The sequence below is a fragment of the Hyperolius riggenbachi genome, chromosome 1 (assembly GCF_040937935.1).
Source record: "Hyperolius riggenbachi isolate aHypRig1 chromosome 1, aHypRig1.pri, whole genome shotgun sequence".
In the NCBI taxonomy this organism is placed as follows: Eukaryota; Metazoa; Chordata; class Amphibia; order Anura; family Hyperoliidae; genus Hyperolius; species Hyperolius riggenbachi.
Window position 1 is genome coordinate 378,393,131 of NC_090646.1, and position 20,662 is coordinate 378,413,792.

Consider the following 20,662-nt stretch of genomic DNA (forward strand, 5'->3'; position numbering starts at 1 on the left):
AATTTAAGAGGCTGCAGGTGGCTTTGGGCTGAATATGGCTGACCTGTTGAATGGTGGAGTCAAGTGACTCTGCAGTTGCAGACTGCTATAAATAAGCGTGGGGTGGTTTTGCGGAGTGGGAAATACATTGCTAGGGTAATTGTTGGGGGTGGGGGGATTAGTTAAAAATAATTTATGAAAATGGGCTCTCATTGTTTATTTTAGCATTTATGCCATAAGTATTTATTATATTTCTATTGGTTTTTTTACTCTCTTTTTTGTCCTTTTATACACATACTGTATATTGGTCCATGTAAGCCCATGTGTATGTCTACACCCAAATATTAGTAACATCATTTAAATTGATGCTCTAATTTTCTAAAGCAGTAACTTCTAGTTAGGGCTGAGTTTATTGGAAATGTCAAATCATATACAGGGGAATATTTTATTTTTATGGTTTCCTGCAGCTTTGTATCTGAAGTTTACATAGGATAGGTTGAAAACTGCTTCTTTGGAAAATCAGTTATCTGCTATAAAAGTAAGAACTCTAATGAAATGGCAGTGTTCCTATTCTTTAACATGTGACTTAGGGGAAAGTGTTCTTTGGATTTGGTGTCTTTATTTTAAAGCAATCGCTACATTTTATTAGAGCCCAGACGTTCTTTAAAACAGGCCTACACTGAGAGACAATGAAGCCTGCCATTGCAGACTTGTTTCCTAAAAATAATTAATTGCTCATTTATCATCTTGATGTTTTAGATTCATTGAGTTCAGAGTTACACACCTGCAGCACTCATTCAGCCAATGAACTCAGAGATCTGAGCCAGAACACCTGGTTTCAATATTTATTCTGGGTCACTGAATTGGAAAGTATTATAGGATGTTCATGATGACAGCCAGGTAACTATTATTTTTAGATCAAGGTCACCAATGGTATCTTTTATAGTCTCTCATTATAGTTAAATGTCGCTAAAACAATCTGTACATTAAGGGAACAGAACTAATTTAAATTGTGTATGTGTAAGTGGGTCAGCAAATTACAGAATATGAGAAGGACTATGCTTCAGCAAAAGGGGTTTGTTAAAATGCCTTTATGTACTATGGATATACAAAATATTGCATCTAAGGGTACATTCACACTATGTGCATTATGATGCAATGTGGTAGTGCATAAGAGCACACTGCCTATACAACCATTTGGGCATGTTTACATCTCTGCATTGCAATGGACTGTGTTAAACTGATGTGCTATATAAAACGTGTTCCTGAATAATGCACACAGAACCATGCACATTGCATGAGCATCGGTCAGGCTTGCAAGGGATGTATGCGGCACATAGAGGTGTGTTCTCTAAATAGTGGTAAAATTTGTGTGTGCTGTCTACATTCAAAAAATGAACGATGGTATGCAAATTATATATTTGCATAACACCCGTTACACAAGCAGTATATGTTTTGTGTGTGTTACACATTATGCAAACGATGTAATGTATGTTACCCAATTTGTGTAACGCTTGGTAATGTGAATAGTGTGAACCTTAAAAACTAATCACTCATAGTTCAATATAATGGACTGTTTCACATTTAGTTATTTTGGTCAAATCTGCTCAATAATGGTTCTTTACCTTACAATTTATCAATAATTTTTTAGAAAGCTTAGGGGGACTCAGAGCTGGTTTAAACAAAACGTTTTATACATACCTGGGGCTTCCTCCAGCCCCATACGCACGGATCACTCCCACACCGCCGTCCTTAGTCTTCCCGCAGCTCCTATGCCGGGTCCCCGCACTTCCGTCAATCGGGCCAGTCTACGCAGGAGAAGTGCACCCTCTACATATCTCTCCAGTGGCTGCTGGAGAGATACACAAACAGCGCACTTCACTTATGTCAGACTGGCTCCAACTGACAGAGGTGCGGGGACCCGGTATCAAAGCTGTGGGAAGTCTAAGGACGTGCTGTGGGAGTGTTATGTGTGTATGGGGTGCATTTTGTTTAATCCAGCTCTGGTACACTTTAAGTCAAATAGAAAAGTAAGTCTCTAATGAATCTGCTGTGAGTAGATAGTGAGGTACATACTGTATATTTATCCTGCAATAACCCATATAAAAGTGTGCAGAGCGGTGTGACCAGTTATTTTTACATTTATCTTGAAATCATGTAGCATGTTTTTTTCATTTATGACATTTTTTCATATGACCAGCTTACAATGAACAGTAGTAACAAATGTTTGCGATAAATGGCTGCAATACAGAAGAGATGAGGAATATTTCCAATGACCAAAACACTTTGGCCTCGATTCATAAAGCAATACCTCATGCGGTAATGCTGAAAACAGCAGACTTTACCAAGCACTTAGCAAAGTGTCAATTCATAAAGGCTGTTACTGCATGAGAAGCTGACATTACCGACCAGGGAGATAAATTACCGACTTGGCTGTAGTTACCGACAACACACGTCAGTAAATTGTCAGCAAATGCCAATTCATAAAGCCTACAACAAGCGGTAAGCCTGGTGGTAGTTACCAACACCTCTAGTGAGGCGTTAACAAGTTGCCGACAGCTCTGATGAATGCAAAGTGCAGAGAGCCGAAGTCTGTTTGAGTCATCTGAGGAGAGAGCCAGAGAGCCATCTGTGCGAGTCAGGGAAGGTCTGTGCAAGTCATCTGAGTGAGTCATTTTTGCAGAGAGCCGAGAGAATCGCCACACTGCTTTACTCTACCGCTCAAGGGGCTGCGGTAATTTACCGACCTCCAACAGCAGCTAGGGAAATCTTTATGGATTAGCACGCAGACCGGGAAAATACCGAGTACGGTATTTTCCCGACAAGATTTTAATTATCGCACTGCTGTTTATGAATCGAGGCCTTTGGGTTGTAAGATAAGGGGGCATATGGGATGCTCTCTAATTATATACTCAAAGGGGGCATATAGGAGGCACTATTAGTGGGACATTATAATGAGAGATACTATAAGAAGGAAAGTAGAAGTTACTTTAAGATGAGGCACTATAAGAGAGGAACTAGAAAGGGGGACAGGGTAACAAAAGGGATAAGTACAATACAATGCACTATAGGAGAGCACTCCAAAAGGGCCCCTCATCAATAACTTCATCCCCATTTTTATTATTACAGTTGTTAATATTAGGGATTGTGTATCTACACAATTTAAAAAGGAAAAAAAGGAAGAGATGTCAGGTTATGCAAGTAGATGCAGACATTTTGCCAGGATAGTGTAGGGCTGAACATGCAAGGGACCAGTTTGACAAAAGTCAGCTTATGTGGCTACCACTGTAAACATAGTTAAAACATTATTGGTTTTGATTTCTTAAAGGATACCTGAGGTAACATGATGAGATAGACACCTGTATATACAATGTCTAGCATGCAAATAACTATGCTGAGTTCCTTTTTTTTCTTTCTCTGCCTGAAAGAGTTAAACATCAGGTATGTAAGTGGCAGTTCCTGTCTGAGTCAGGACTGGGTCAGACTACAGTGTGACCCTTACTTAGAAATTACAACTATTAAACACTTTCCTGGCAGAAAATGGCTTCCGAGAGCAGGAAAGAGATAAAAAGGGCTGATAGTTTATAGATTTTAGCTCTGGCATATTTCAATGAATGTGTCATTGAGTAAAATCAATAAAACGGTACAAACTTAAAAAGTAGATTTAAATATAAAATAAAATTGTGAAATATCTTAAAAGTCATTTTTAGGAGAAGGAGGATAAATACAATTGTTTATTTCATTCGTTTATTTTCACCTTGGGTGTCCTTTAAACCAATAGGGAACATCTAGAAGCCATGAACAATCCGTGTTTTTAAACAGGACGAACTAAATCTAAGTCCCTTTTTTTTGCAGACACATCTATTGGTTCTAGTAAACTGTAGCAGGTTAATTTGAATGTCAGTTACAACACTAACAGGACAGAAAATTATTTTTCAACCAGTATTCTGTTAAAATCTGATTGACATTGAATGCTGAAATTCGGTGCATCGATCACTACTTCATAGTTTATTTTTGGTTGTATATTAATTTATCATACGTGTTACTAAGATGCTAGCATCAATGCATGGCTTCTTCTATGGTCCAGTAATCCTATAACAATATTACTTTGGAGCCTACCCATTTGTACATGTTAATAAGAAAGGTATGCCAAGTAAATGGGACTTAGGCTTTACAGTCACTGCCTCTGAGACCAAATTGTGAAACACTGAAAGAAATTCAGATCTTTTATCTGAAAAATATCATTTTCTAGGATTTCTTATTACACAAGGGCATATGAATATTTCATAAAGAAATCTTCATATGCAATAATTTATCATTTCCAGTCCATGAATAATGTAACTATTTAGTAAGCTGTCTCCATCGGTAATGATAATATAGTAAATCACCAGAAAATGGAGAAATTCTTGGATCACTTATCACCTTTTCTCTAAATATTTGTGTTTGTAATACATAAAATGAACCACCATAATTTGCAGATTAAATGATGAAAAGCGATACGTTATAAGCAATTAAGGTTCTGCATATTTGTTTGGCAAAGATAATAATTGCAATGTGTTGTCCTCTTAGTAAATGTCATTAATCTTTCACACATATTGCCTGATGTACTTGACAGCAAGTCAGTATATTACACTGTCAAACTATTAAGAAAAAGCTATTACCAATACATTTCTATTGTGCACTGTTTAAAAAATATATAGAACTGCTCTTTTCCACAAAGATTATAGATCATATCTTATATATAGTATAGTGTATACAGCTACTATTATGTAATAATTACTTGCACAAAAACGTATGGCAGACAGATAAAAATTGAGCTTTACTCGGTTGTTGCTGAGAGCCCGCAGCGCACCGTCCCGCCGGAGCCTGCCAAAGAGAGCTTGTGCTCCTGTTTGATTGCCTGAGGAAGCGGGGAAATCCCGTGAAACGCGTAGCACCTGGGAGTACCAATAAATTGTTGTTGTTCTGACTGAACATTAAGTCTCAGACTGGTTCTTGGTCTCTATGGGCGGTGAGTCGTGACTTATGTCTCCCCCCAGTTTTTAATTTATTGTTATGCTTTTACTCTTTTTGGCGCCTCTGGTTCTTATCCTCACTACAGACAGATAAAATGTTTACCCATAAAGCTATTGTAAACTGCACATTTTTAATATTGATGCTGCCTTGTAAAAGCCTGGGTTCTGTCCCTATTCCCATCTGTACTTATCTCCTTTAAGGCTATGGTGTACCCAGTGCTTCCATGTGCATATGTGCAATGACATTACATGTGTTACATCAGAGGAACATCTGGAACTGCCAGGCTGTTCAACACTGGGAGGGGATACCCCAACTCATGTTTTTATAAATGTACTTTTATAATGCAAATAACAACTATATGTGTCAGGGATTTTTATACAGCAGTATTGCAGCTGTACAGTGATAACCAGCAAAAGCATTGCAACTTTTTGGAAGGAAGTCCACTTCTGTTTATAGAAGTGTATGTAAGTTTTGTAATATCGATGGGTAGATACATTATCTGCCATTTAAATCCATTAAAAAAATATTATTGTAACTATAAAATCAATTTGTTCCTGCATTATACGGATTATAAAATTGTTCCCACTGTTCTCCATAACATATCTAGCAAATTTGGTTAGAACAGCATGTATGAGGGCTTTTCTATTAACCACTAAAGTCAGCGCCATTGACTTTAATGTAATTTGTGAAAGTGTTAAGGCGAAAATTTGCGGTACCACTCGAGCTTCAAGGAAATTCTCATGAGACTGCCAAAGGCATTCTCGCTCATCCCAACACTGTACACATCCCTCAGTTCCCCATAGCGCTGTTCATTACAAGCGTAAAGAACAATTGAAGCAAGAGGGGTATGGAAGCTGCCATATTTATTTCCTTTTAAGCAATACCAGTTGCCTGACTATCCTGCTGATCCTCTGCCTCTAATACTTTTAGTCACAGATCCTCAACAAGCATGCAGGAGATCAGATGTTTCTAACATTATTGTCAGATCTGACAAGATTAGCTGCATGCTTGTTTCTGGTGTTATTCAGACATTACTGCAGCCAAACAGACCAGCAGGGCTGCCAGGCAACTGGTATTATTTAACCACTTTATCCACCGCTACAGTATATCTACGTTCTCCGTGACTTCATCTAAGCCACGAGGACGTAGATATACGTCTTATAGCGGAAGCACAGCTGTGCATCATTGGGCTTGCTACTGTGCTTACCTCTGGAACTTTTTGATGCAGCTCTAATTGGTGAAAGGGAATATATGTTCCCTGAACCGATAAGAGTGATTTTTACCATTAAAAATAATTTTATTTTCTCAGTTCATAGTGAAAAATGCACCCTGTAGCATAGTTTCAAAATCAAATATCTCTACCATAAATTGTGACAGGAACATAATCTAAGTTTTGTGACAAACGGTAGAAATAGCCAAACAAAATTTGTGTTTCTTATCTACAGTAACCCTTTTTATCTTTAAACTGGAATTGCTAAAACTGAGAAATACTGTGTTTTTTCTATTTTGTTCCTCATTTTCCCATTAAAATGCATAGATTAAAAAAATTATTCGAGGGAAAAAATGGCATACAATGAAAGTCTAGTTTGTCTTGAAAAAAAACCAATATATATTTGATTTAGGTGTCATAAGTAAGGATAAAGTTAATGCTGATTAAATAGGGACATAGCTAAAATGTATAAACTGTTCTGGTCCATAAGTGGGAAACAAGGTCTGGATGCGAAGTGGTTAAAAGGTAATAAATATGGCAGCCTCCATATTCTTCTCACTTCAGTTGTCCTTTAATATACTGTAAAGCTATATAGAATAACATGTCAAGGAGCATGTGTGCCATTTCTTCTGCTAAACCTGAGCTAAATTTATTTTTTTATAGTTTGCTGTAGTGAAGAATTGGCTGCCTGGAGAGCAATGTGGTGTGAAGAGTTTAGCTGTTCTTTAAGTGTCTGTGCTGCCTCTCTGTAAGTGGAGGTTGACAATCTCATATTGCCTTCCATCCTTGTCAAGAAGCCCCATAGAGTTAGCTAGCAGTGGTTCAATCACCAATACAGACAGGCTCCCTCTATTGTTTCCTTTGCTTGACATAGTTGCTAGTTTTTAAAATAACTCCAGGGACACTTTGCTATTCAACCAGTATATCTCATCTCATCTCACACAATACCGTCCTGAAGGATCCTCAGCTGAAATAACTCTGACTTTTCTTTACAAAACTGAAAAGGAATGCAATTTTACGTACATTTAAGGGTTTTTGCTCAAACTAAATATTAACTTAAATGTCACACTTTCATTACTAGAGAACAAAATTATAACATCTTACCAGCAGAAAAGCACTTAATGATACAGATACTTAAAGTATTCTTTATCAAAATAGGTATTAAATTATATTTATTTATTTTTTTCATCAGGTGCAACATTTTTGAAAAACGAATCGACAAATTAACATGTACATTCTGTGTAAAACAATGCTCATACAATCGTGAGAAAAAAGTACATGTTCTTTCAGTTCTAAACAGCCTCAGATGAGCAACAACACGTGACATATTACACTGTGCCATTATTAATTTTACAAAGGCTAAAGTACCCCCTTCTCAATTCAATGAGAGTTAAAGAGAATCTGTACTCTAAAATTCTTACAATAAAAAGCATACCATTCTATTCATTATGTTCTCCTGGGCCCCTCTGTGCTGTTTCTGCCACTTCCTGCTGCAATCCTGGCTTGTAATTGCCATTTTTATGCAGTGTTTACAGAACAAAAGACATGGCTTCTAACCAGCTTGTGATAGGCTGAGAGGAGCTCAGTCTGTGACTCACACAGAGCCTGCAGGGGGCGTGGACATTCCTGCCTGAGTGCCTGAGCCCAACAAAGCCGTCAGGGGAAAGAAGATTAGATTATGTAACAGAGATAATACAGCCACTGTGCAACTAGGAAAGGCTGCAGTAAGACAGACCACATTAGAACAGGTATAGGAACTTATAGGACAGAAGGAGAGTCTCTTTAAAGGGGAACTTCAGCCTAAACAAACATACTGTCATTAAGTTACATTAGTTATGTTAATTAGAAATTTTAGAATAGATTGGTAATATAATCGCTTACTCGCCCTGTTTTAAAAATACAGGCAAATGTTTGTGATTCATGGGGGCTGCCATCTTTGTCATGGGGGCAGCCATCTTTTTGGTTGAAAGGAGGTGGCAAGGAGCAGGAGACACAGTTCCAACTGTCCTGTGTCCTTATCACCCCTCCCAGCTGCACACGCTAGGCTTCAAATGTCAAATTCAAAATGTAAGAAAAATTTTTTGCACCAAAACAGCAGAACGAGAGCAACAACATCAGAAATCTCATCCTGCTTTGCACAGCATCAGGGAAAAAACGCCCGGGCAGTTTTCTTCTGTGCAGCTAAAAATGAGGCTTGTATAAGAGAAACAAAGTTCTGATGCTGTGAAACTGTTAAAGAAACACCAGGCCTTTTCAGTGCTGCTGAGTCGATTTTTAGTCTGGAGGTTCACTTTAAGTAAATAGCAGTTCATTGCTGCTAATCAAATGCACTTGATTTACTGATTATTAACAAGTGTGACCACATCTATAAAAGCAGATGTTTTGGCAGTTTTGGAGCATTCAGGGGAGTGCTAATAAAATGGCAAAGAGTAAACACATCAGAAATGATGGTGGTTGCCCCACAATCTGGGTTGTTGGCAATTTCCAAAATCCATTATTCTACAATTACAAGATTATCCATAAGTGGAAAAGATTAAAGTTGCTAATCCTCTCAGGAATTAACATTCTTGCAAACTCACCCCAGGGTCAGATTGTGCCATGCTCAGATATTCTGTAGACATTGGCCCCAATTCACTAAGATTATGCTGGTGATAATAAGGCGAGAGAAAACTTATCACCACACATACATCGGTATGTTCAGTGTTAATTCACTAACGAAGCTTGCCTTATTGAGGTGTAAAGATACGTTTTCACAGTGAGAGAGTTATTTTATCATTTCTGTCCTTAAAGAGGAACTCCAGCCTAAACAAACATACTGTCATTAAGTTACATTAGTTATGTTAATTAAAATAGATAGGTAATATAATCTCTTACCCACCCTGTTTTAAAAGAACAGGCAAATTGTAATGAATAGCGGAGATGCCACCGCATGGGCAAGCGGCATGGCGGCTATCTCCGCGTCCCAGCCGGCGGCTTCTGCCGCGCAGCAACATGATGTTGGTTTGCCTGATCCTTCTAGTGCACACATATGGAGAGCTACGCGCGCGCCAGGCGACAGGACCTTTATGCTAGTAGAAGGGGAGTCAGCTGATCAGGCCGATCAGCTGACTCCAGCTATTCTCCGGATTGGCTGAGTGACTGGGGCGGCGCTGTGGAGCGCTTTTGGTATATATAGGACTTGCCTGTCAGTTGCAAGTTGTCTGTTGTTGCGAACATTTTCGTGTGAGCGCTCAGACCTGAGTCAGATCCCACAGTGTGTTAGAACCAGCCGGGGCTGGGAATTCACACTGAGTCAGATTCCGTTGATAGCTTTAAAGTACTATTGCTTGCTACTGTTTATGTGTTAGACTAGTTCCCAGGTGTTGAGAGCAAGGACCTCACACCTAAGACTAGGAGATTGATTAAGACTAGGACTGAGATACATTACTGTTACCTGTTATGACCTTTGGCTTTCCTGACTACTCTCCTGTTCTCTGATTCTGTACTTCCGCCCATCTGATTATCTGTTGCCAACGTTGCCTGTCCCTGGATCCCGAATCAGTCTTCCGCCTCTGTACTTTATCTGTCCGCGTGTTGCCGACCTGGCTTTTTGACCTTTCTGGCTGTCACCTAGCCCTTGGGTGATCAGCCTTACTGTACATCTGTGACACTTGCTCTTCAGGTGGTTACTAGCTGCAAGATCAGGCCTATGGTCACCGGCTCCTCTGGAGACCATCTTGCAGCACAGTCAGTGGGTCTCTACCTCTCTAAGGTCCACTGGCTGCAGTACAGTCTGATTCCCTGCCTCTCCGGGAATCCTTGGCTGCAGTACAGTCTGATTCCCTGTTCCTCAGGGAATCCCTAGCTGCAGACCAGTTATCATCACATTACTCAAGTCAGTGATCCCTGCTCCTCAGGTATCCACTGGCTGCAGTACAGTCTGATTTCCTGCTCCTCAGGAGATCCTCGGCTGCAGGTCTATCTGAATCACTCATTCCATTATACATCATTACCTGGCAGCACAGTCAGTGGGACTCTGCCCCTCAGAGGTCCACTGGCTGCAGTGCAGTCTGATTCCCTGCTCCTCAGGGAATCCTGGGCTGCAGTACTGTCTGTATCTCCCGCTTCTCGGGAGATAACCTCTCCGATTACTGTTGCACCAAACACTATACCACATTGGGTGTCCTGTGTCTAGCTATACTAGTATTATTGGTGATTCTGCAGATCACCACATAATCAAGTATAGCATCTGTATTATTGGTTATACTGCAGATCACCAATAATCAGAAAAATCTGTGTTGCTGACACCAATCGTTACACAAATTTTTGATTTCATGATGGCAGCCATCTTTTTGGTTGAAAGGAGGTGACAGGGCTGGTTTTCCAAAAATAAAATACATAAAGATCTGAGAATAATTGATCTGTTGGGCTGTAGTAACCCAAAAATAAAAAGTATGATTGAAGATCGTGCTTATAGGGGATGTTGGTGGTTAACCCAAGCAGAAAGCTACCTACAAAAGAAAGAGAGGGAATATGGGAAAATCAGGACTAATTTAAATATTATGTAAAAAAATACACTTACTTTTTCAAGACCAAAAAAGTTGTTGTCATTGTATTATGAGTTCCTTAATCAGTTTAAAGGCACAGTGAAGCTGCCCTTTTGTGCCAAATGGGAAGCGGAGTGGGGATCAGAACTGGAAAAACAATGGGACGGTATTTGGAAAGCACTAGCTAAGATTGAAGATACTAGATTAGCTCTGACGCAGTATAAAACACTAACGCGTTGGTATCTCACGCCGGTAAGGTTCAATAACATATCAAAAAACTCCAACGACTTGTGTTGGCGATGCGGAAAGGATCGGGGGGACAATATACATGTATGCCGGAAATGCCCTATGTTGAGAAGTCTTTGGGAAAGTATAATAAATTTCGGGAGTATTGGCGGGAAAGATCTCATATTAACTGATGAAACAATAATATTTGGGGTTTGTGACCCCCTAGATAGTAAGGAGGTGAAATTGATAAAAGTAGTAGGGACGATAGCTGCAAAGGCCTTGATTCTGGAAAGCTGGAGAGGAAATGGGGTCCCGTATTTTGAGGACTGGTTGTATCAGATGAATAAGCTGTTTGATACAGTAGATGAAATAGCAGAGGAGGATAACTAAATTGGGAGATGGAGTGAACAAAAACAAATCTGGAAAAACGTATTAACTCTAAATCTATAAAATGATCAGGGGATAAATATATGGAAATAATTTACTGAGAAACGAATCAACCACTTTATGATGAGGGACGTATGCGTGTGTGCATTACACTTGTGGCCACTGTGCCAATTGTTTGGTGCTGGATGTGGCACCTATGGTGTAGTTCTGGCTATGACTGGTTGTGGTATATATTTATGCGAGTTGCTTAGTTGTTTTTTTTCCATTGCAGGAGCAGTGGAAAAATAGGAAGTGGTTAAGGACCATACTGGTACATAAAAAATAACTTATCACCGTCCCCCTGCTCATTACTGATAAAGACCAGACTGGGATATTTCAACTCAATAGAATGTCCTTGTCGCTCATGACCATATGGTATGAGTGTTTGTAAGCATGGAAGTATGTATATATGTATGCTTGTATGTAGGTATGTATGTTAGTATGTATGAACGTATGATGGATATGGGGGAGGACGGATAATGGTCTTATGACCATGGGGTATGAATATATGTATGAATGTATGTATGTAGACATGTATGATTAATTTGGGGGAGGTCGGGTGAAGGTATGTTGGATCAGCGTATACATATTTATGATGCTCACGGATTTTTGTTTTCTATGAATAGCAAAAAATAATAAAAAGGAATATAATCAAACAATGATGCAAAATGGACCCAGTAATAGGAGTATTACTGTGAAGCTAATATACTAACTGGGTATAAGCACTAAGGTGTGCGCTGAGTTTGAAAAAACAGAAAAAGAAAAAGAAAGGAGGTGACAGGGAGCATGATACACAGTTTCAACTTTCCTGTGTCCTGAGCACCTCTCCCAGTTGCTAGGCAACGTGAATAACAACATTGGAAATCCCATCATGCTTTGCACAGCATCAGGGAAAAAGAGCCCGGGCTTTTTTTCTTTGATGGGTGGAGCTTAGGTAAAAATGCAGCTAAAAATGATGCTTTGGTAAGAAAAACAAAGTTCTAATCCCGTGAAACTGTTAAAGAAACACCAAGCCTTTTCAGTTCTGCTGAGTACATTTTTAGCCCGGAGGTTCACTTTAAGTTACCTCCTCTGTAGTTATTTTCACACACAGTTAATTAACAGCCTGTCTTTAACTTTAGAATTCTGTAGTTATTTTAAGGATTAAAACATTAACTTTAGAGATCTCTACTTAACTTAACTACTTAAAGAGGAACTGTCGCGAAAATCTTCAAATTTAAAACACTTACAAATAATAAGTACATTTCTTCCTGAGTAAAATGAGCCATAAATTACTCTCCTATGTTGCTGGCATTTACAGTAAGTAGTAGAAATCTGACATTCCCGACAGGTTTTGGGCTAGTCCATCTCTCCATAGGGGATTCTCAGCATGGCCTTTATTCTTTATAAACACACCCCCTGAAAAAGATTTATATAAAGATGCTGGCCAGCCTCCCTGCTCACCGTACACTTTTTTGGCAGTTGAATAGAGCAACTGCCATTTACTAAGTGCATTTTGAAAATAAAGAAATCTCTGTGCATCCATGTCTGTCCCCACGTCTGCTGTGATATTTGCTTAAGTGCATGATATTTGCTTAAGGAGTGGATGTGCAGTGGAAGGCGAGAGGAACAGTGCAGGTAAGCCGACCCGGCGGCCAAAGTCTGGGTAGAGCCTATAAAAACTCTGTGCCAACTAACCATGCTCATGCTTGTGAGTGTTCAATCTTTTTATTGGTTGAACACGATGGACGTATGTCTTTTTTCAACCCAAATAACTATATAACTATATAATTAATGTGTTTTTACAATTTTACGCTATGGGATCTTTGGTTATGTCTTTTTTGAGGTGATATGATTCTGCAGTGAGTTGGAAGTGGTGGACGAGTTTTTCCTTGTATGGCAGGGGGCGGCCAGATGACCCCATAAGTGCTGAAGACCCATCTAACACAGGGTCATAACATAACGGTGAGTGCCCACTGCTTGGGGTGTGGTGGTGGTGACTCGCTGAAGTGGATCTTTCTGTGCCCTCATCTGCCTAGAAAAACATTGTTGGACTGCTTATTTGTCAATTGCCTCATAAAGAGGGAAGTGCGCAGCCAATTTTTTGAGCAATATTCCTTGTTTAGGTCCTTTCAATGAAATGCTTTTGTAAAGAATGAAGGAAATATTAAGATCCCCCCACAAAGAAATGGCTTAATTCAAAAATTAGTATCTACTTTAAGCAACAGCAACATAGGAGAAGAGCAATTAATGTTAAATTTTAATCTGGGAGAAATGTACTTCTTTTAAGGTAAATGTACACATGAATTTTATATATATATATATATATATATATATATATAAATATTATAAATATATATATATATATATATATATATATATATACCGATATATATATATATATATATATATATATACATATATATATATATATATATATATATATATATATATATATATACCAGTATATATCTAAATATATATATATATATATATATATATATATATATATATATATATATATATATATATATATATATATATATATATATATATATATATATATATATATATATATATATATATATATATATATATATATATATATATATATATATATATATATATATATATTAAATAGTGATCCTTTCACTGTAATTATTATTATTATTATTATTATTATTATTATTTCCTAATCAAAATAAAGCTGAAAGTCCCAGGATGTAATATTGTGCCTGGGTTCTGTGCCACTGACATGTTTTCTGTACTGTTTGCTTTGTCGCTTAAATTAGCTGTTTAAAATATTTTGAGATTAAACCATGCTTTCCTAAAAGAACTTTTGATATGTCACAAACTGTGCTTTTTCAGCAATACGGCCTCCCATTGCATGATAGAATATAACCCCCAAGTTCATCAAGAGCTAAAATAAGCAATAAAAAGGCCCTGCTAAGACTTTTTGTTTTGTAATCTGATTTTTTTTTGCGATTATATTGCCCTTCCTTTCCTCTGTATTATTTGTGTCCTTTGCATGTCTCCAGGTTATCATTGTTATTCTTAACCACTTAAGGGCCGCAGTGTTAAACCCCCCTACCGACCATGCTGTTTTTTGTTGCGCTAGGCTATGCAGGCTTTTCAGCCTCCTGCACAGCCCAGCTATGGAGCCCAGCGATCGGACTCACCTCCTTTTTTTGTCCCTTAGGGGACATGCCACCGGAGGTGTCCTATCGCTGTGGCAGCAGTGTTTTTTTTAGCCTGTATAGGCTGTTTCACCCTCACTCCCTCCTCCCTCCCCTTCCCTCCACCCCTCCATCACTGAATTTGAACAGGACGGCTATCCGTCTTGTTCCGCCTCTCATAGGCATCAGCCTATGAGAGGACCGTTATCCCAGGCCAATCAGAGGCCGGGGATCGCCGATCTGGTACAGCGCTGCCGGAGACCGCAGCGATGTACGCATGTAAACAAAGGAGATTTCTTTCCCCTGTCATTTGCGATCGGCAGCTAGCAGGCTAATCACGTGAACGGGCAGGGTACGATCGCGCATGCGCGCGGCCGTTCCCTGGGAAACTGCAGACGCCGCGTTCACGCCCATTGGCGTGACGCAGTCGTTAGGTAGTTAAACACTGTGATGGTGTGTATTTTTATTCATGCATGATCATTTATCCCTTCATATAAGATCCTGACTATGTCTCCTAGGTGTTGTATGTTTTACTTTCTCTCTAAATATGTTGTTTCCCTTCTCAGTCTTTATTTTTTCTTCTTTTTTCTTCCCTACTATATGATATCTTGTGCCTTGCAAGCACTATTGACTTCAGTATGAGCGTAGTCTGGATTCAGAGACACCATGTGGTTAATTTTGCTGCAGTTGTTTTTTTCTTTTTTTTCTTTTCAATATACTCTTTTGTGACAGCAGCCGAGCTTGGAAGATATAACAGTCTTCCGGACCTTGGCTTTATAGTGTATTTGTGTCACAAACGTTGTTCATTTTCTCAGCCCATTACAGATCTGGCACACTTATACTTCTTTTATGGAATTCATATGTTATCTTTTTCCTTCTACTTTAAAAAAAGTCAATAAAATAGATTGAACCATAGTCAAAAGCACTAGCGGTACATCCTTGTGAGATAAACATTTGCTGATGCATTTTCTTGAATCTCAGACAATTTCAGAAAGTGGCCGTAGCTTTAAAGGCAACTTCAGTACAGGTAACTAACAGACACTTTATCAATGCATTGCAGTAGCCATTGTCGGAGGAATTTGCACTCAAATGAAGCACAGCCTCTTCCATTTTGCTTTGGCAGTACCCTTAGCACAGTAGTTCTTAACCCTGATGGAGTTACGGAACCCCACAAGTTTTATAAGTGCATTCGCCGAACCCTTCGTAGTTGGAAAAATATAATGTATATTTTATTAAGACATAAAATGAGCCATGCATCAGTTGCACATAAAATCACTGTTTCCAAAGAGCAAAATCAATAAAACAGGAATGTCACACAAAAACAACAATTAATATTTACTGAACGGGACAGACACATACACACCCAGCCAAACCCCTGACACTGATTCACCAAACCCCTGGGGTTCAAGGAAACACAAGTTAAGAACCACTGGCTTAACATGGTTACACTAAGCAAAGATTGGAAAACTAGGCTGTTAGCTGTGCCTCATTTGTGAGATGTGATGTGATTCTGTATTATTCACTATTAAAGGCCACTTAGCATTCGTCTTATTATTATTTAGTATCTATATAGCGCCCGACATCTTCTACAGCACTGTACCGAGTATATTGTCCTGTCACTTAACTGTCCCTCAGAGGAGCTCACAATCTAATTCGTATCATAGTCACATGTCTATGTATGTATCATGTAGTGTATTTATCATAGTCTAGGGCCAATTTAGGGAGAAGTCAATAAATTATCTGTATGTTTTTGGGATGTGGGAGGAAACCGTAGTGTCTGGAGGAAACCCTCGCAGACACAGGGAGAACATACAAATTCCATGCAGGAAGTGCCCTGGCAGGGATTCGAACCGGAGACCCAGCGCTGCAAGATGAGAACGCTAACCACTATGCCACCATGCTCCCTGTAAATTCTCTTTATTATCCACTATCAAAGGCCACGTAGCATTTTCTTTATTATCCACTACCAAAGGCCACGTAGCATTTTCTTTATTATCCACTACCAAAGGCCACTTAACATTCTCTTTATTATCCACTATCAAATGCCACATAGCATTCTCTTTATTATCCACTATCAAATGCCACATAGCATTCTCTTTATTATCCACTATCAAAGGCCACTTAAAGAGACTCTGAAGTGAGTCTATATTCCCATTTTAAATAGTATTTATGTAAAGCAGTATAGGGCATGCTAAACCGCTGCTATCCCGTGGCAAAACGAGGGGTTTATACCCCCAAATCCCCTCTTCTAGGTCCAGGGAGCGCTTCCTCATAGAGGCAGAGCTAAAGGCTGTTAAAGGCTAGATAAGAATAAGAACCTCTTGCATTTTATTAGGCTTGTCCTAGTTTTTGTGTTGTTGTTTTTGATAACTCTCACTTCCTTTTGCTACTTACGTGAAAGTATGTACTGGAATACCTCCAACAATGATTCAGACAGCAAAAGAAACAGGGCAGAGATGCTATCCATTTTCACACAATTATTTGTTTTTAAACTACAGTGTGATCTCACAATGAGGTTTTCTTCTATTAGGGTCTAAACACAATAGCGTGCTTCTGTCTGCTTTTCAGCAGTGCATATTAGTCCGTAACATTGATTTGTTGCTGAAAAGCAGACTGAAGCATGCCAGTGTATTCTGACCTCTCTGGTTATGTTACTGGTGACAGGAAGTATAGAAAAACTTCCCAGCAGGGGCACTAACAAGTAACACTCTAACATATATCCTAAATCTGCTTGTTTCCATTCAGAAATAAAAGATTCTTTGTTACTGGATTTCCACATTCCAGTATAGTCCCTAGTATCTCAAATAAGCATGATATTATACTATTAACAAAAGGTAACTCAGAGACACCTGTTATAGTAAAACACGTATAAACAGATTAAATAGGAGAGGTAGTGTTGGTCTTGCCTCTCCTGAAGAAAATAGCCTGAAAAAATGGAAATATAATTTTTATTGAGCATATAATGGGCAAAGCATTTCTCAGGCCTTGAGGTAGAGGTGTTGAAGCTTGCTGGCCCCAACTAAGAGGCACTGTTGTTGTACTGTACAGATCTGATAAAGCGGGCTAAGACCTGAGAAATGCATTGTCCATTATAATGCTCAAAGTTATATTTCCAGTTACTGCTGCCCATTTTCTGTGGACGAGGTAAGACCAACATTACCTCTCCTTTTTAAATTGTTTTAAAGTGTTTTATCACATTGGGTGCCTCCAAATTAGATTTTTGTTCATTGTGTTACACCTTAGTTGGGAGCAGGAGCTTTTTAGGGCCCCAACTACTAACCTTCCCTTACTTCGATACAGTATTATCGTAAGAGAACAGAGGCGCCAGCAGGATAAAGGGTAATAAAAGTTAAAAAATTTGCTGGGAGGCAGTGGTGGACTTACCTCCGGAAAGCAGACTCAAAATAATGTCTGAATTAAACAAATACATTTATTATTGGTACCCCAAAAGATGCAACGCGTTTCGCAGGCACAGCCTGCTTCATCAGGCAATAAGATAGGGGACAAACTGTGGACAAAGACAAAAGACGTTGCTGTAGCGAGCCACATAAAATAAACTAAGTATGTAGTATCATGCAAATTGTATGCAACATTTTCACAATATAAACACTGGATATAAGGTTGCACAATTAAAACAAGGTTGACAGACCCTAGCATCATAGAATCCACAAAAAAGTCAGTGCATTTTGTAGCCTAAGGAAAAATTTAATTTAGTGTAGGAGGCAAGAAAGTGCAGAGTGCTAACTATGTAGTGCAAAATATTGCTAATAATAAGGTGCCGTAATGTAGCAGTACAAAATGAGTGACCGCAGATAAAATTAATTGTAAAGTGCAGCAGTATAGGGCAAGTATAAGTAAAAATGCATTGCATAAAATTATGTAGTATCATGCAAATTGTATGCAACATTTTCACAATATAAACACTGGATATGAGGTTGCACAATTAAAACAAGGACTACAGACCCTAGCGGTGTAAAATCCACAAAAAAGTCATTGCATTTTGTAGCCTAAGGAAAAATTCAATTTTGTGCAGGAGGCAAGAAAGTGCAGAGTGTTAACTATGTATTGCAAAATATTGCTAGTAATAAGGTGCTGTAGTGTAGCAGCACAAAATGAGTGACGGCATAAAAAATAATCGTAAAGTGCAGCAGTATAGGGCAGATATAAGTAAAAATACATTGCATAAAAGTATGTAGTATCATGCAAATTATATACAACATTTTCACAATATAAACACTGGATATGAGGTTGCACAATTAAAACAAGGACTACAGACCCTAGCATCATAAAATCCACAAAAAAGTCATTGCATCTTGTTGCCTAAGGAAAAATTCAATTTTGTGCAGGAGGCAAGAAAGTGCAGAGTGTTAACTATGTATTGCAAAATATTGCTAGTAATAAGGTGCTGTAGTGTAGCAGCACAAAATGAGTGACGACATAAAAAATAATCGTAAAGTGCAGCAGTATAGGGCAGATATAAGTAAAAATGCATTGCATAAAAGTATGTAGTATCATGCAAATTATATGCAACATTTTCACAATATAAACACTGGATATGAGGTTGCACAATTAAAACAAGGACTACAGACCCTAGCATCATAAAATCCACAAAAAAAGTCATTGCATCTTGTTGCCTAATGAAAAATTCAATTTTGTGCAGGAGGCAAGAAAGTGCAGAGTGTTAACTATGTATTGCAAAATATTGCTAGTAATAAGGTGCTGTTGTGTAGCAGCACAAAATGAGTGATGGCATAAAAAATAATCGTAAAGTGCAGCAGTATCGGGCAGATATAAGTAAAAATGCATTGCATAAAAGTATGTAGTATCATGCAAATTATATGCAACATTTTCACAATATAAACACTGGATATGAGGTTGCACAATTAAAACAAGGACTACAGACCCTAGCGGTGTAAAATCCTCAAAAAAATCTGTGAATCTTGTAGCCTAAGGAAAAATTCAATTTTATGCAGGAGGCAAGAAAGTGCAGAGTGCTATCTATGTAGTGCAAAATATTGCTAATAATAAGGTGCTGTAGTGTAGCAGCACAAAATGAGTGACTGCAGAAAAAATAATCGTAAAGTGCTGCAGTATACGGCACATATTAATAAAAATACATTGCATAAAAGTCAATTGCATAAAAGTATTATACAGGTTGCAATAGTGCGGCAGGGTATAGTGAATATAAGCAAGGGATTGTAAAATATATATGTTAGGATAAAATAGTAAAATAAAAATAGTACTAGTCTTAGCAGTAGCTTGTCAGTAGCACGAATAGCGCCTCTGTGATGAAATGAGGACGCTTCGTGCTTTATATATGGTGCCTGGGATGTGTCTGCCAATGGAAGGAAGCAGAGGGTGTAGGATGGGTGGGGCAGAGATACGTGGAGGAGGAAAGGCAGCCAATCAGCTGCTGCCAAGTGTAATGTGGCCATTTGTATTGAAAACTACTATAGTAGTGTGTTGCTGCCATCTTGTGGTTATTAAACGGTATGGCATCTAGTGAAATAAATAGGAGAAAGAAAAAGACACTTATACCACAGTTTTAGCATCTTGCATAGGGAATACAGAGAAATATATAGACAAATAGTGCAACAGTTGCAATAGAACAAGGATCGTGTATAAAAATAAAAATAATAATAAATATATTTTAGTTCAAACGCCCACTTCTGTATTTGTAAGAATTCTTTTTCTTTTAAAACTGATTTTCAGATAACAAACAAAACATTTTTTATATGTTATATAATATAAAAATAAGATAAAAATAAACATTCACAATATACAGTAATTCCTCATTTTGGAAACATCCGGAAAATGTCATCTCTTGATTATAATAATATACTGTACTATGTAGTTAAGACTTATGTCAAAAGCTTGCTGTGTAGTTCTGTCAAGGTCTACTGAAGGACAGCATTATGCATGGCATTCCAAATGGTATGGAAAGTTTAAATATCCTTTTTTATCTTTAAGTATGAAGTCAACAGTTCCAGTTTCCACTGCAGCAGGTGTGAGTGATTTGCTTTGGTCCACTACATTGCTCTAATTCCAACAGGACACAGAAAAGCAGCTTGAAATCAGTTAGCATTACTTCCATTGATTGCAGGTGTGCTTTGTGAAGTTCT

The 20,662-nt window shown here is 38.3% G+C and overlaps 1 protein-coding gene across 1 annotated transcript in view; it reads left to right on the plus strand.

The window, feature by feature from the left end:
* Positions 1 to 20,662, plus strand: part of GRIN3A (glutamate ionotropic receptor NMDA type subunit 3A) — a 469,331-nt gene that overhangs the window by 341,111 nt on the left and 107,558 nt on the right. The window lies entirely within an intron of this gene.